The 15,320-nt window shown below is 39.9% G+C and overlaps 2 long non-coding RNA genes across 2 annotated transcripts in view; one reads left to right on the forward strand and one right to left on the reverse strand.

Annotated features, from left to right (window-relative positions):
• Positions 1 to 15,320, reverse strand: part of LOC109135607 (uncharacterized) — a 39,028-nt gene that overhangs the window by 7,641 nt on the left and 16,067 nt on the right. The gene's annotated exons all lie outside the window — the stretch shown is intronic.
• Positions 2 to 2,648, forward strand: LOC104907771 (uncharacterized). Its single transcript, XR_007276528.2, has 4 exons — positions 2 to 189; positions 264 to 344; positions 443 to 562; positions 1,716 to 2,648. It is a non-coding gene; the product is annotated as an uncharacterized LOC104907771 (long non-coding RNA).

Consider the following 15,320-nt stretch of genomic DNA (forward strand, 5'->3'; position numbering starts at 1 on the left):
TTACCATAAATCCTAGCTCGCAGAGTTTACATGGTACATACATATTCGCTCTTCATTTGATTATTTTCTGTTCCTGGATAACTAGCATATGTATTTTCTACTGAACGTTTTGTTAATCTAAGCAAATAAAGTTCTTTGCAGTGCAATTATTGTAATGTGGATGAAAACGACATTGCAGAGCATCTTAGGGTGAGATTTCAATGAGATGCTAATTTTTTTTTTATCTGTGCTGTACCTGAACTTTTTTTTGTTGCTTTATTTAGGAACGTTTGAAGAGAGAACAAGAAGAGAAAGAGCATAAGAAGAAGGAAAAGGCAGAGGCACACTTATATACCATTATAAAGGTCACGGCTAAGTATTATCTCTCAGGAAATAATTTAAGGTTGTGTACCTTTTCCCTTTAATGTTTACATGTGTTCTGATAGTAACATTTTATTTTTAGGTTGCACGAGATGACGACTTGATGGAACAGATAGGAAAGGATATCTATTTTGATCTCGTAGACCATGATAAAGTGAAATCTTTCCGGATTCAGATTCAGATGCCATTTAATCTTTTCAAGGTATTGTTTCTATTTTCATTTCTCTTCAATTGTTACCTGTATGTGGATCGATCTTCTTTGCTAGGTCTTGTCCACTATCTTAAGAAAGAGCAGCTACTTGCCTCAGTAGAGGAAGTGCTTGGACTTGCCTTTGGGATATGTCGTTTAATTGGGTATTATTAGAGATTGGTCAGAGTAGGTGTTAGGAGTTTGTTCTATAACAAACAATCTGTGGAGTTCATGTTACTTTAGATTTCTAATTGATTGAGATGTATTCCTTTTGTATGTGACTGTGACCTATATAAATTGTATGTTAAAAAGGATATTTCTCAAACACCTATTACAGTGTATTAAACTTAAAAAAAATATAAAATTAGTCTTCTACTTCTATCTTTTACAGGACTCTGCTTATGCTACATTTTAGCTTATAGGGGCATCTATATCAACTACTAGGTTACTGTTTTAGGAGGGCAATGTTCAAAATTCTAATTCTTGAGTCTCGACCAATTTCTTTAGTTAAATATTTTTGCAAAGATGCTCAAAAACCCCTTAGTAGTCAAGCCTAACCCTGTGATTTACAGATGTACTCATCTATATCCTTGAACCTAAGTAACATAAGCCTATAAGTAAATGCTTGATTCTTGTCCTATTCATTTATTATCTAAGCCTTTATGATGTATGGTAATCAAGGTTTGGTGACCCTATACACTTCATTGCTAATGGATAAGTTCACAAATGAATTGAATTGACGATTGTATGCTCTTATTAAGTTTATGCAAAGGCTCCCATGGGACAGACTATGAAGCTCTGTCATGGCTTGTTCATAAAATTATAATATGCAGTTAGAAATTGGTTATGGAACTCTGGACGAAGATTTTGCATGATCAGCTTGGGTGATGCAATATGTTGCTGAACCTTTCCCATTGTTTAGAAACATATTGGGCTCATTTGTTAGCCAGAAAAAATGCATTGCATCCAACTAAAATGGATCTAAAGTGTGGTGAATTTATGTAAGTGTAATTGGTGAATATTTTATATGATCTGCTGAAGTGGTAAGCATATATTGGTACTTTTTTCATGTTAAATGGTTGCATGTGTCGGATAGTTTAAGGCTCTTAATCATATTACGACATAAAGACATTATCCAATTAATTTTTTTGGTTGTAAATCGCAGAATCGTCATACATATGAGAAGCCTTTAAAAATCTACAATTAGAGTGATTTGGAGATTGAGTTTTCTTTGCATGGGCTCATTCTGGCAACCTTGAGGGGCCCTAATGCCATCTGTAAGTTGCAGTTCATTGATCGAGGGGAAGCCACCTCTCAGTATATCAAACGCCTCGGTCTGTATTACAGATGCCTCGGTGAGCGTAATCCGTGGATGGTGTCGGTGAAGGGTTATGGTGGATTTTGTTAGCTGTATAATTCTTTCTTGTAGTGTTTATGGAGGATCGTTTTCTGATGCGGTATTTGATTTTTCTTGTCGGCCACAACTTCACAACCCTCGTCAGGCTTTCACGTCTTCCGTTTTTCTCTTATGGAGTTGGTTTCTTCTATTGGCTGTATGTGTTCTTCAGTACTCAACCTTAGTTGTAAGTTTAAAAAGCAGTACATAAATGAGATTTTGGCTTTAGGGATGTATACACAGTATAGTTGGGGTCCCCACCATTTTTTTTTTCCTTTTGTTCACCTCTTGTTTATTTAGGCATGTCTAGTTTATGGGGGAGTTTGTGGACTGGTAATTTTATCTTTTGATTGTTATTAAGCTCCCCTGCTTTCTTTCTTTCTTTCTTTCTTTCTTTCTTTCTTTCTGCTCTCTCTGTAAAAGAAGTTTGTCAGGTACAGCCTCGACGAGTCATAATGAGTAAAGATTTTACAATTTCTGTGCTTTGTAAGACTACTACCGCTGTGTTCATCGGACCAAGGGTGTTTGGTGTAGTGGACTGGGTGAGTAGTGGATTGTGTTCATATGTAAAAGAAGTTTTCTCATAAGGAAGTTTTGCTGTTTAGTTGTATTTGATTTTGTTACAGTTGATACATCTCTTGGCTGGTCATGTATTCAGTTGTGATTTTTTGGCTCCTGTTATAAGATGGAATTTTTGTTTCTTTTTCTCGTGTTTTGCAGACCTGTTACTCATGCTGATGGCCAGCAGGGGTAGCAGGTCTGAATTTTTTTTTTATAAGAAAAGCTCAAATGCTCCGGTTGTTAAGGAAAAACCGGAGCATTTGCTATAACAAATGCTCCGGTTTTTCCTTAAAAACCGGAGCATTTAAAAACAAATGCTCCGGTTGTAAACCGGAGCATTTGTAAAATGCTCAAATGCTCGTATGACGTTTGCTACGCATTAAATACGGAGCATTTGGGGCCTAAACAACCGGAGCATTTGAGGTTTTTTCTACTAGTGTAGTACATCGACCTGCTGGTTTTTTGACATGGGTAAGTGGGTGATGTCAAACTGTGCTAGCTTATTGATTAATTGTTGAATTTTATTCAAGTACATTCTCATGTTGTCCTCCTTGGCCTCATACTCGCCATATACCTGGCCTACTGTGAGTTGTGAGTCAGATTTTGCTTTGACAACTGTGGCTCTGGCCAAAATACAAAGTTCGAGTCCGTATATGGCTGCCTCGTACTCTGCTTCGTTGTTAGATCCCAAGAATTCAAACTTGATGGCATACTCCATCTTTTCTCCGACAGAGGGTTTGATAACTAACCCTGCTCTACACCCCATTTTGGTGGGCGACCATCCACATGCAACTCCTTGATTGGAGCCATTGTTGAGTAGCAACGAGGTAAACTGTTGAGTGGTGGCGAAGTAACTTTGTTAGTATCTTCCCCACAGACAGCGGCAAACTGTTTCTGTCTAGAAACTTATCAAATGTCATAAGTGTTGTTGAGAGTCCAAGATCCCAAGAGGAAGTTAAGTCCCGAGTCTTGTCACCGAAAACCCCGCAAAACAATTAAATTAGGGGTTTTTCCAAGAACGCTCCTCCGACGCTCAAGTCAGTTGAGGTAGAGATAGAAAGTGAGTAAATCTAGAGATAGATGCTTTGTTTTTGTAAGTGAGAGTTCAATACTTGTTAATTGATAAGACTGGTAATATTTATACTGTTGGAAATTCTCAGACAGGTAACATTGATGGGATGGGCTTTTCTTGTGATAAATGGATATGTTACCTTTTCGGGCAATCAGCCTTTCCAGCCCTTTTGTGCATCCCTAAACACCTGAAGCTAGGTCAACCCTAAGGTGGGAAACACAGTTGCCATTTGTCCAGTAACCATGATGATTTGACGAAGGTACTGGGTGGCCATTTATTGAGACCAAACAATTTCTTTTAAGAATATTAAATGCAAGTTGTTTGTAATATATAGACACTCTACCTAAGGGTGATTTTCAATAAGATAATCTATATACATATATCCTCTTAAAAAAATATCAACATATTTTCTTTTATTTTTTTAAGTAGGTAAGATGAAGAGACCCTATTGAACTGACACCTTGCACAGGTACAACCAATCAGATTTGTAGGTCAGACTCCTTGGAGGGAGGGGGATGGTAAGAGAAACCTCACCCCCAAGAAGCCCCTAGTGGGATTTGATCCCATAATCTTGAAGTCACGAGGCCAAATCTTTACTACTAGGTCAAGCCTTGATTGATAACGTATTTTCTTTTAGTGGAAGAGCGTAATCTATTAGTTTGTAATAGTAATAAGTAGATTACTAGATTAGGAATTGGGATTGGCTCAAGTGGTGAGCTTTCCCATCTTCCCTAACAATATTTAGGGTTCAATTCCTACCCCATGCATTTGCTTAGAATTTAAGAGGGAAGGGTGTTGGGGGTGTCTGGCTTGTAATGAGCCCATAGGTGAAGGCCCTGTGCGAAAGCAGCCCGAAGGAATTTTTCTTACCAAATTTTAATATAAGTAGATTACTAGATTAGATCATAGAGGCTCGTTTCATAAAATTAGGGGTGTTGTGCTTAAAAAAATTATAAAGATTAAATTTATTGGTGAATAGAAGAAACGGAAAAGTTATAAATGGAGCTTTTTTGGAGAATAGGAGAAGGAGAAAAACACCAGATAGACATTAGTCTCTTTAAATTTGTAATTAGATTGAGGTTTTTTTTTCTTTTTTTCTTTAAACGGACAACTAATAGAATTGAGCCCTTATATTTCGGGGGATTTATTCAGTTGCTCACCTTGCACATAACTTTAGCCGCCTCTAAGATCATACAAGAGGTATATATCAACATGTACATCACGTCAAAAAAAAAAAAACATGTATATCGATCTCACGTGCCAACTGACCACATCTTTTCTGCACGTTTTGCACGGCAAGGATGGTGCTAAAATACAACTTTACTCTATAGTTTCACGTTGCTAGAATTTTTATGAAGTTAAGACAAAATTATGACTACTCCATGGCTCAATAGTTCTGCATATGTCAGAAAAAATGAAATTTCTTCCCTCAAAGAAAAAATAACTTTCATAATAATATTTATAACTATGAAAATTGAAGTCAGGAAACTTTTGTCATTTGGAATAAACTGATTATTATTAGTGGCTTTTGGCAGCTATACGACTTCTTTTTGTACGAGGGGAAAATAATACTTCTAAAAAATCTTCATATAAATAATGAACGAAAAATTTACGTGTTTGGATCCTCTAAAGTTGTAAAATAACTATATAAGGTAGAGTTTGAACAATATCAACCATTGAATAAAAAATCAATGACTCATATATTTTCTTTCCAAAACCCCCCCTATTTTATCTCATCAAAATCCACCTCTAAATCTTTCCCTTCCACCAATATGAGTCCTTGATTTTAAAATTTATGGCTCAGATTTAACTCAACCTTGTAGAATTTCATTAAAACTCTAGAGGATCCGGACTTAAAAATTACCCTATCATTTCTAAGTCCTAACTATGTTTTGCTTATCTGCTTTATAAACTTTCAACTTTTAGCGGTCCCAATTTTATTTGGTTAATAAGTTTTGGCAACAAAAGATTTTATTATCTAATGAGGGTTGAAAATAACTACTTCATTATTCTAGTCTACTTGCACAATTTTTATTTAGTTGTATCAAAATAGCCAAATGACTTGACAAACAACATGTTTGCCAACATAAAAATTTTAGCATTATTTTTTAAAATTATATATAGTAAAAGTAAGGTTATAGAAAAATAGAATACTACCTTCTATAAATAGAAGCAAGGAACATCACAAACATCAACTTAAATCCATCTCTTTCTTCTTTGCTTTTTTCCTTTTTCCAAGGTATAGAGGTGGTTGATTGGTGATTCTTTAATTCTCTCCAAAGAATAATCGTATAGGAAGATATATCCTTCATGTTCGCCTTCGTTGACGTCAACTTGTAACAAGTTTGAATAGACTCCTGTTGTAGCTTGAAAATCAATGGCTACAGGCATGACACGTGGCACCATATTGGCTCTACATGTGACATTCGCTTATGTAGGAAAAGTACATGGGTCAGCAGGTTGTATGGGCTAAAGTACACTTTTCTGAGGAAAAGATGTACTGAAAACACCCTTTATGGCCCTAAATTGTACTTAGGCCCAGTACAGGTAAAGCCTAATTCTGCAAAAGAGTGAGGTGTACTAACCAATCAGCACTTGCCACGTGTCACAATATTATTGTATAGTCAATCAGATGCTCTCAAATTAGGGTGACATCAAGGTACAACAGTCATTTTAAACAGTATAAATAGTCCTTGAAATCAGGGGAAATGTACGTTTTTCAGAGCATAGTACTGTTATTCTGCCATAAATTCTCTTTCTCTCTCTCTAAAAGTTCCTTCATATCCCTGATACCTGACTTAAGTTTCGGAGGGGGAAATACCACCCAAACCTCCTGGGTGGGTCCCTTTTTGCAGGTTGCTAGTCGGAGCTAAGGATTGGGAATTGAGTCCAGGTGTTGTTGCAAAAGTCTCCAAATTGAGAACCCTTTTTGGGAATTGTTGTATTGAATTACTAGTTTTACTCTACGTAACATTTGGCGCCGTCTGTGGGGAAACGCAACAATGACTGATTGTCACTCATCTAATGTCGCTCGGAATCGAAGTTTTGAGATACGTGTAGAGGATATCGTGGATGATGAGAGGCCGCCTCGAGGACGAGACAGGCCCTCTACTGTCGTCCGTCTCGCTGGAAGGAGTAGGGTCCCTATTATCCAAGAGAATCTTCACCGTCTAGTGACGGCTAGTCATCTGGAAACTGTCCTGAATGATTTCCAAACTAAAATGGCCACTGTCATGGAGGAGCAGATTAAGAACAATATGCTGTTCTTTCAGGTTAACCCAGAAAGAGAGGCCGCGGTGCCGCTCAGAGGAAGGTCTCAGGAAGGTCGTCCAGGGACCAGCCGACCTCCTCGGCCTGAGTTGACTAAGCCGTTGTCTAAAGGAAAACAGCCAGCTGTTAGTGAGCAAAGAAGGAAGATGGACTTGAAGTTGGTAGTCCGTCTAGGAGATAACATCCCTCCTACCGGTCATAATATGGAGACAGATGCCAGGGAGTACCTGGAGGCTAAAAGGGCTGCTGCTCTTCAGCGTTCAGCTTCAGGTTCTACCCCTTACATGAAAGATCCTTCGTTAAGAGCCCCATCCAAGACAGCAGGGAGAAGTCATGGACCTTCGGCTGTTCAACCAAGGCAGGAGAAAACGGTTATACAACCAATGGTGTACAGGCGTCAAGCCTTAGCTAACACCTCCTCAAATCCAGTACTGAAGGAATACCGCCAGGAGCACATACCCACTGATGGACATGTTGGGGCGCTCAGGATTAATTGACCGACTCCTTTTTCGGCCAGAATCATGGAAGCTCCTCCATTCCCAAAGGTTAAGCTTCCGACGATTGAACCTTTTGACGGTACTACAGACCCAAATGATCACCTATCAGCCTACAAACACCAGATGTATGTCCAGGGAGTTGATGACGCTACATGGTGTAAGAACTTTCCAGCCACACTGAAAGGAGTGGCGGAGAAGTGGTTGAACAATCTTCCTCCTAATTCGGTAAATAATTTTATTGAGATTAGTATATTGTTTACCAGCCATTTTGTGGCAAATCGTCAAGAGCATAAGACAAGCATGCATTTGGGCAAGGTTGTTCAAGGGCTTAAAGAAGCCCTAAGGAGTTATGTGAAGAGGTTTAACTTAGAAGCATTGCAGATCCAGGATCTGAATGCTGGTGTGGCATTTGACGTTTTCATCTGAGGTCTGAGACCTGGAAGTTTTAAGTTTGACTTGGTGAAAAAGAAGATAACCACCCTAACTGAGGCCCTTAAGGAGGCCGAAGCTTTTATTCACGCTACGGAAGTTTGTGCGGAAGCAAAACATCCGGAGGCAAAGAAAGTTGAAGAGGCTACTCAGGCAAAAAAGAGTCTCCCCAAGAAAGCTAAAACTTGGGCAATGACCTCAATGACAACCTCGTCCAAGAGGAGCAGAAGATCTGAACCGACAGCCTCAGCAAAGCCCATAGAGTTCAGCAAGGATCAATATTCCATTCTCATGGAGATTAAGGATCAGCATGAACTGAAGGCGCCGGCAGAGATGAAGACGCCCTATAGAAATAGGGACAAAAGTAAGTACTGTCATTTCCACGCACAAAGATTGTGGTCATGAGACGAATGAGTGTAAGCATCTAAAAAGAGCTTTGGAGGATTTAGCCCGTAAGGGTAAAATGAACTCTTATATACCTCAGTCAAGTAGAAAATTCTAGAAGAAAGACAATCGTCAGGGTAGAAGGAAAGATGACGAGAGCACTGATGAAGATGTGGTGATGGTAATCTCTGGAGGATTTGCAGCCTTCATCTATGCCGGCGCTTTTCCCTAAAATGACCTCCAGACAAAAGTGACAAGATTTATTTACGAGAACTCAGCCAGGTGATGCTTACCAACCAGGCAGAGTCTGATCCTTTCCCTAAAATTGTGGTCAGCGAGCAGGATCGAGGGAAGATAAGAACGCCTCATGACGACCCTCTGGTGGTAGAGATGAAGATTGAAAATCTTAAGGTAAGACGGATCCTGATTGATACAGGAAGTTCTACCGATATCATCAGTGCAGATTGTCTATCAAGATTGAAATTTGATGAAAATGATTTAGTTCCGGTCAATCATCCTATTATCGGTTTTGGCGGAGGAGTTATTCATCCCATGGGGACAGTTACCCTACCCGTCAGGGTGGGAGATAAAGAGGCTGCTCGAACGCTTTTTGTGAAATTCCTAGTAGTATGAGATCTGACAACTTACAATGTCATCCTCGGACGACCTACCTTAAATCACATTAAAGCCGTCATTGTAACTCACCTGATGCTCATGAAATTTGAGTGTGATGGTGGTAAAAATTGGATCTTTGTATGGAGACCAGCAAGCGGCAAGGGAATGCTATCTTACTACTTTGAGACCGTCATCATGAAAGGAAAAACCAGAGCGGCCAAAGGCCATGGAGGATGAACCGGCCGAGAAGGTAAAAGGCCATATAAGTGAGTTGAAACAAGAGGTAGAGAAAGCACAAATAAAGCCTTTTCCAGAGAGCAAGTCGTCAATGCTCCTGCCGAGCAAGAAAAGGAGATGCTTGGCTATCAAGGAAGAAAATAATTCGTCTGAAGAAGTAATGGCCATCATGAGCTTGGGACTAGAACGTCCAGAGTCGGTAGAGAGCCCAGTTGAGATTTGCCTGAGTCCAGAACGTCCAGAAAGGACGCTGAAAATTGGATTTGTGCTGGGTCTTCAGACTAAGGACGCCTTGGTTGCATTATTGAAATAATTTGAAGATGTAAGGCTTATACGGTGGAAGAGATGCCGGGAATTGATCCCGAAGCTGTTGTGCATAAGTTGAACATAGAGCCGGGGCAGAAGCCAGTCCGGCAGAAGAAGAGGCACCTGGGTCCGGCCAGGAACCAAGCAGTCGACCAGGAGGTTCAAAAGCTGCTAAAATCCAAATTCATCCGGGAAACCTACTATCCGGATTGGATCGCCAATGTGGTCATGGTCCCCAAGCCGAATGGTACTTGGAGGATGTGCGTTGACTACACTGATTTGAACAAGGCCTGTCCCAAGGACAGCTTCCCTCTACCTAAGATTGATCGGTTGGTTGACTCCACAGCGGGGCATGCGCTGCTTAGTTTCATGGACGCCTATTTAGGCTTTCACCAGATCCCTATGTGGCCGGAGGATCAGGAAAAAACCTCTTTCATTACTGAAAAGGGGCTCTATGGCTGGCTTAGGATGCCCTTCGGCCTGAGGAATGCCCTAGCCACCTTTCAGAGGCTTATTAACATAGTCTTTCAGCCGCAATTAGGAAGGAATATGGAGGCTTATATTGACGATATGATCGTGAAAAGCCGAAAGGAGACGGATCATTTGGATGACTTAAGAGAAACATTTATGACTTTGAGAAAATACAAGTTGAAGCTCAATCCACAAAAATGCGTATTTGGAGTAGTAGCAGGCAAGTTTCTAGGGTTCTTGGTCGACCAGCGAGGAATCCAGGCCAACCTTGACAAGATACAAGCAATTCTGAAGATGACTTCTCCGTCCAAGATAAAGGAAGTACAACGTTTGACAGGATGTCTGGCTGCCCTTGGACGATTTTTATCTAAGTCTGGTGATAAATGCCATCATTTCTTTGCAACAATAAAAAAAGAAAGCAAAGTTTGAGTGGACAGAGGAAGCACAGAAAGCTCTTTGGCAGGTAAAAGAGCACCTCCGGCAGTTGCCCAGGTTAATCGGCCCGGCCGAAGGAGAGAAACTATATGTATACCTGGTCGTGTCCCCGTTCGCAGTTAGTGATGTTCTCTTAGCTGAAAGGGACTCAGTACAGATACACGCCTAGTTTGTTAGCGATGTGCTAAAGTACGATTGGAGATGGGCCAAGAACTGTGAACCATCAAGCAGATGCTCTTTCCAAGCTAGTCAGTTCGGCCGAAGGAGATGGGCCAAGAACTGTGTTTTGGGAAGTCAAGACGGCCAAGAGCATTGATTCAAAGAGGTCATATTTCTAAGCCGGGAAAACGATTGGATGAGCCCTATCATTGACGATTGGAAGTCAAACCGGGAAAACGATTGGATGAGCCCTTGCTCCCATGGAGGCCAAGTATGTAAAGGCTAGGGACAAGTGGTTTGAGTTATGGAATGGAAGTCTCTACAAGAAATCTTTCAACCGGCCTCTTCTCAAATGTATCACTAGAAAGGATGGATTGGAAGTCCTGAAAGAGCTGCATGAAGGAGCTTGTGCCTCTCACATTGGAGGGAGGGCGTTAGGAGAAAAAGCTCTAAGGACTGGCTATTTTTGGCCGACCTTGAAGGAGGACGCCTTGCTTTATGCCAAAAGATGTGATAGTTGTCAAAAGCATGGCAACATTTATCAGAAGCCGTCCAATTACCTAACTCTAATCCTCTTTCCTCTTCCCTTTGCTAAATGAGGAATGGACATTCTTGGCCCCTTTCCTATAACAGTCGGCCAGAAGAAATTTGTGATAGTAGCCGTCGACTACTTTACAAAATGGGTGGAGGCTGAAGCAATGAGAGGCATTACCACCAACGACGTCAAAGGGTTCATCTGGAAGAACCTCATCATAAGCTTTGGTATGCCTCAGTCCATTGCTTTTGACAACGGACCAGAGTTTGAAACACCCAAGCTTCGTCAATGGTTGGCCGATCAAGGAATCAGAGCGCACTTTGCTGCAGTTGCTCATCCCCAAGCCAATGGGCAAGTTGAAGCTTTCAACAAGAACTTATCGGCAGGAATCAAAAAGAAGCTGGATAATGCAAGAGGGTTATGGGTTGAAGAGTTACAGTTGGTTTTATGGCCAATTAGAACAACGACCAAGAACTCAACTGGAGAAACTCCGTTCATGCTCGTCTATGGCTCAGAGGCCGTTCTCCCTATGAAGATTGAGGAACCAACTTTGCGAGTCATGATGTACTCAGAGAATGCCAACTGGGCTGCTCTCCAGACGGCCTTGGATCTGGTTCTTGAAGTCAAAGGCAATGCGCTGCTAAGGATGCAACTCTACAAATTAAGAATGGCTAGAGAATCTAACAGAAGAGTAGCTAGGCGGCCATTGAAGAAAGGAGACCTCGTCCTGAGAAAAATGAAAGCAGTTGGCCGGGCCAAGGAGCTGGGCAAGCTCACTCTAAACTGGGAAGGACCCTACAAAATCGTCGAAGAAGTTCAGAATGGCACCTTTCGTCTGGAGTGCATGGACGGTCGTTCTGTTCCTAGGACATGGAACTCTGATACTCAGAAAAAATACTTTGTTTAAGATATCTCAAGAAAGTGTAGTCTTTTCTTAGTAGCCAACAATGAAAAAGTAGAAATGTATACATGTATCTTGGCTTCCAGCCAAGCAAAATTTATATAATACATCTCTACTTCTCTCCTATGTCTGTCTCTCTGTTTGATTTGTTTGCTTAATTTAGTTAAAAATGCATACTATCGGCCAAACTGACCAATAAAGCAAAACAATAAGTAAAAATATCTTCTATTAGGAGACCGGCTAACATGTTACATGATATCGGCCTGTAATTTGTTTACTTAAAGAGTTAAGCATCTCCTAAACGAAGTCGGCTGGAATTACGACGCCTTAGTAAAGGTATTCTACTTTCCGTCCAAAAGCTATTCCCAGTAATAACAACCTTAGTAAAGGCACAAGTTATTTCATAATTTAACAAGGACGGACGAGTTACTATCACTTTCATCAAATGTCCAAGTTATTTAGCAAATTATGGTCCTTCTCCTTCTTGAAACAAAGAGAGTGTTGAGTTCCCTGTTTTGAGTTTTGAATGATGACAAACCACATTGAACTATTATATTGCATGCATGTTTCTGTTTACATGTATAGGTGCCAAAGTACGAGTTCAATGGATAGAAAGACGAAGCTTGCGAAGCCAAGTCTTGAAGAATTGCATGAAGACCAAGATCATGTTGTAGCATTTAGGTCTTAGATGCAATGTAAGTGGTAAAAAGGTGTTGATGCACTATAAAGGTTTGAAACTAAAGAGATGAGTTAGTTGTGGATGACAAGAAACCTCGGTTACTTGTCATACACAACTACAAGTAAACTTGGTTGATTGGAACAGTCTGGGAACAGATCTGAACCATTCCTCTAGGGTTTATTTCATGCATTCGTATTTTAGGAAAGTTTTCTTTCCGCGCAAAATTGATTTTCAAAATACACGGATGCATGGTTTGTTGTGTGAGCAAGAATTCTTAAGTATGGTAAGTGTGTTATATGATATTATACTGATTTTATTTGATATCAAATAAAATCAGTGAGTATATTTTCCTTGGAATAATTTCCATACTTTCGAGGAAAATATACTCTCATAATATCATGTAACATTTACTTACCAAAGGCTTATTTAAGGAGTTCTGCTAGCACACAAACAGCGGGGGCTTTTGCAAGCATATTTTCATATACTCTAAGCAAAAGCATTCTCTCTCTCAAGCTCTCAAACCTAGCACAAACCCTAATACCACATAGATCTTAAACTACTCTCATTCTAAGCGTGTAAGGCTATTTGTTCTTGAGAAAAAACTTGTTGTAAGTGAGCAAATTGTGAGTTCAGTTTGCTGGGGAAGTTGATCGGGGATCAACTTCATTTGAACCATCATAGTTGGTGGTTGGGTCGAACTTCCATAGGTGGAAGTTGGGGAATCATCTTGTGCATAGGTGCATAAGTGATTGAGTGTAATTCTTTTGTTATTCTGAGTTGATTAATAAAAGAGTGAGTGAGTGGAGGACGTAGACTTATTAGAAGTCGAACCTCGTTAAATCCTTGTGTTGTTTATTCATTGCTTTTATTTCCGCTGTTAGAGAACTGTTCCTTTACTATTCTTACTATAATCGAAAATTTTACAATATTCGGACAAACACTCAAGTCACCCCCCCTCTTGAGTGTCACTTGCACTTACAATTGGTATCAGAGCCTAACTTCTTGAAAGGGTAACATCTAGATAAGGAAGATATAATGACTACTCAAGAAATGACCAGTGGACCCGGAGGATTAAGGTTGCCAAAGTTCAACGGAACCAACTATCCTTGGTGGAAAAATTGCATGAGAAATCTGATCATTGGCACAGACTATGAGTGCTGGATGATCATCAAGAATGGACCAAGGAAGGTGGCTAACAATTCAGATGGAACAGAGAAGAAGGAGAGTGAGTATACTACTATAGATGTGAAGACTCTCGAGAAGAATGCAAAGGCCATATCTCTACTTCAACAAGGTATTGCTGATAATGAGGTAACCCGTATTTTAGCATGCTATACTGCTAAGGAAATATGGGAAACCCTAGAATTAGCCTATGAAGGCACTAGTGAAGTCAGTAGATCTAAGGTTGATATGCTAATGTCTAAATATGAAACTTTTGATATCAACCGAGATGAAAATATAAGAGATATGTTTACTCATTTCATGTCAATTATCAATGAACTTAAATCTCTTGGAAAGAACTTTACTAATGAAGATTTGGTGAGAAAGATCTTGAGAAGTTTGATAGGTAAATGGCTGCCCAAGGTGACTGATATTCAGGAGGCTAAGGACCTAACGACCTTGTCCATAGAACAACTTATTGGGTCATTAATGACTCATGAGATGTTGGTGGATTCAAAGGAGGAAAGCACAACCAAAAGTCGTGGGTTAGCTTTGAAGGGTGAGGAAAATGATGAAGATCTCGATGAGATTGGACTCATGGCTAAGAGGTTTGAGAGGAGTCTCAGAACGCAGTTCAAGGGGAAGTCTTGGAAGAACAAGGGCAACTCGAAGAAGACAGCACTGGTTGCTTCAAATGTGGAGAAACTGGACACATGATCAAGGATTGTCCAGCATGGAAGAATGATAAAGGAGGACACAGAGAGAAGAAAATGACTAAGAGGGCTATGCTAGCCGCCTGGGATGATTCTGATTCAGGTGGTGAAAGCGAGGAAGATGAAGCCCTAATGTGTGTGACTGCACTGATTGGAGACATAGACCAGAAGCATACCAGTTTAGGAAAGAAAGCACATGTGTCTCATGGCAGGAAGCAGCTTTCCGACGAAGAACAGGTAACTATTTCTAATATGCAAGAACAAATGAGATATTGTGATAGAGATGAGTTACTAGGTTTTATTGATTCTGCTATTGAACAAAATGTTAAAGGTAATGCTGCTTATAAAGCTAACAAAAAGAAGTTGAGAGAGGTAACTCGAAACTTAGACCTAAGTGAAACCGTTCTGCTGAACTTGAACTTATTTGTACAGAACTGAAAGAAAAAATTTCAGAGCTTGAAATAAGTTTGGATCAGAAGAATATTGAGCTTGAGATGCTAAGACCTCAATCAGATTTTTCAAAAACTGATTTTTATCAAAACAATGATAGAGGATTTAGTAAACTCAAGGAGGCTGAAGTTGAAGGTATAAATTTCGAGTTACTCAAACAGAAAAGCTTTACTTTAGAACATTCTGATTTAATTTTGGCTCATAATTATCTGATTGATGATGTGGAAGAATTGTTCAATGAGTATGTGGATTTGAAAGCTTCTTTTGCTAGCACAAGTGGTCCTAGTGTTAATGTTGAAGACTTATGTTTGGAATATGAGGGTAAGATCTGTGATCTTCAATCCGAAATATACGAACTAAGAAAAGGCAAGAACATTGCGACCACTTCTGAACCAGATCCAGAACTGGTTTCAAAACTTAAGGATGAGCTTCATAAGGCAAAGTTGGATCTTGCCATTGCTGCAGAATTTAATGAAGCTCAACTTAAGAAACTTGAAAC

Source organism: Beta vulgaris, chromosome 7 (genome assembly GCF_026745355.1).
Source record: "Beta vulgaris subsp. vulgaris cultivar EL10 chromosome 7, EL10.2, whole genome shotgun sequence".
NCBI classification, from domain to species: Eukaryota; Viridiplantae; Streptophyta; class Magnoliopsida; order Caryophyllales; family Amaranthaceae; genus Beta; species Beta vulgaris.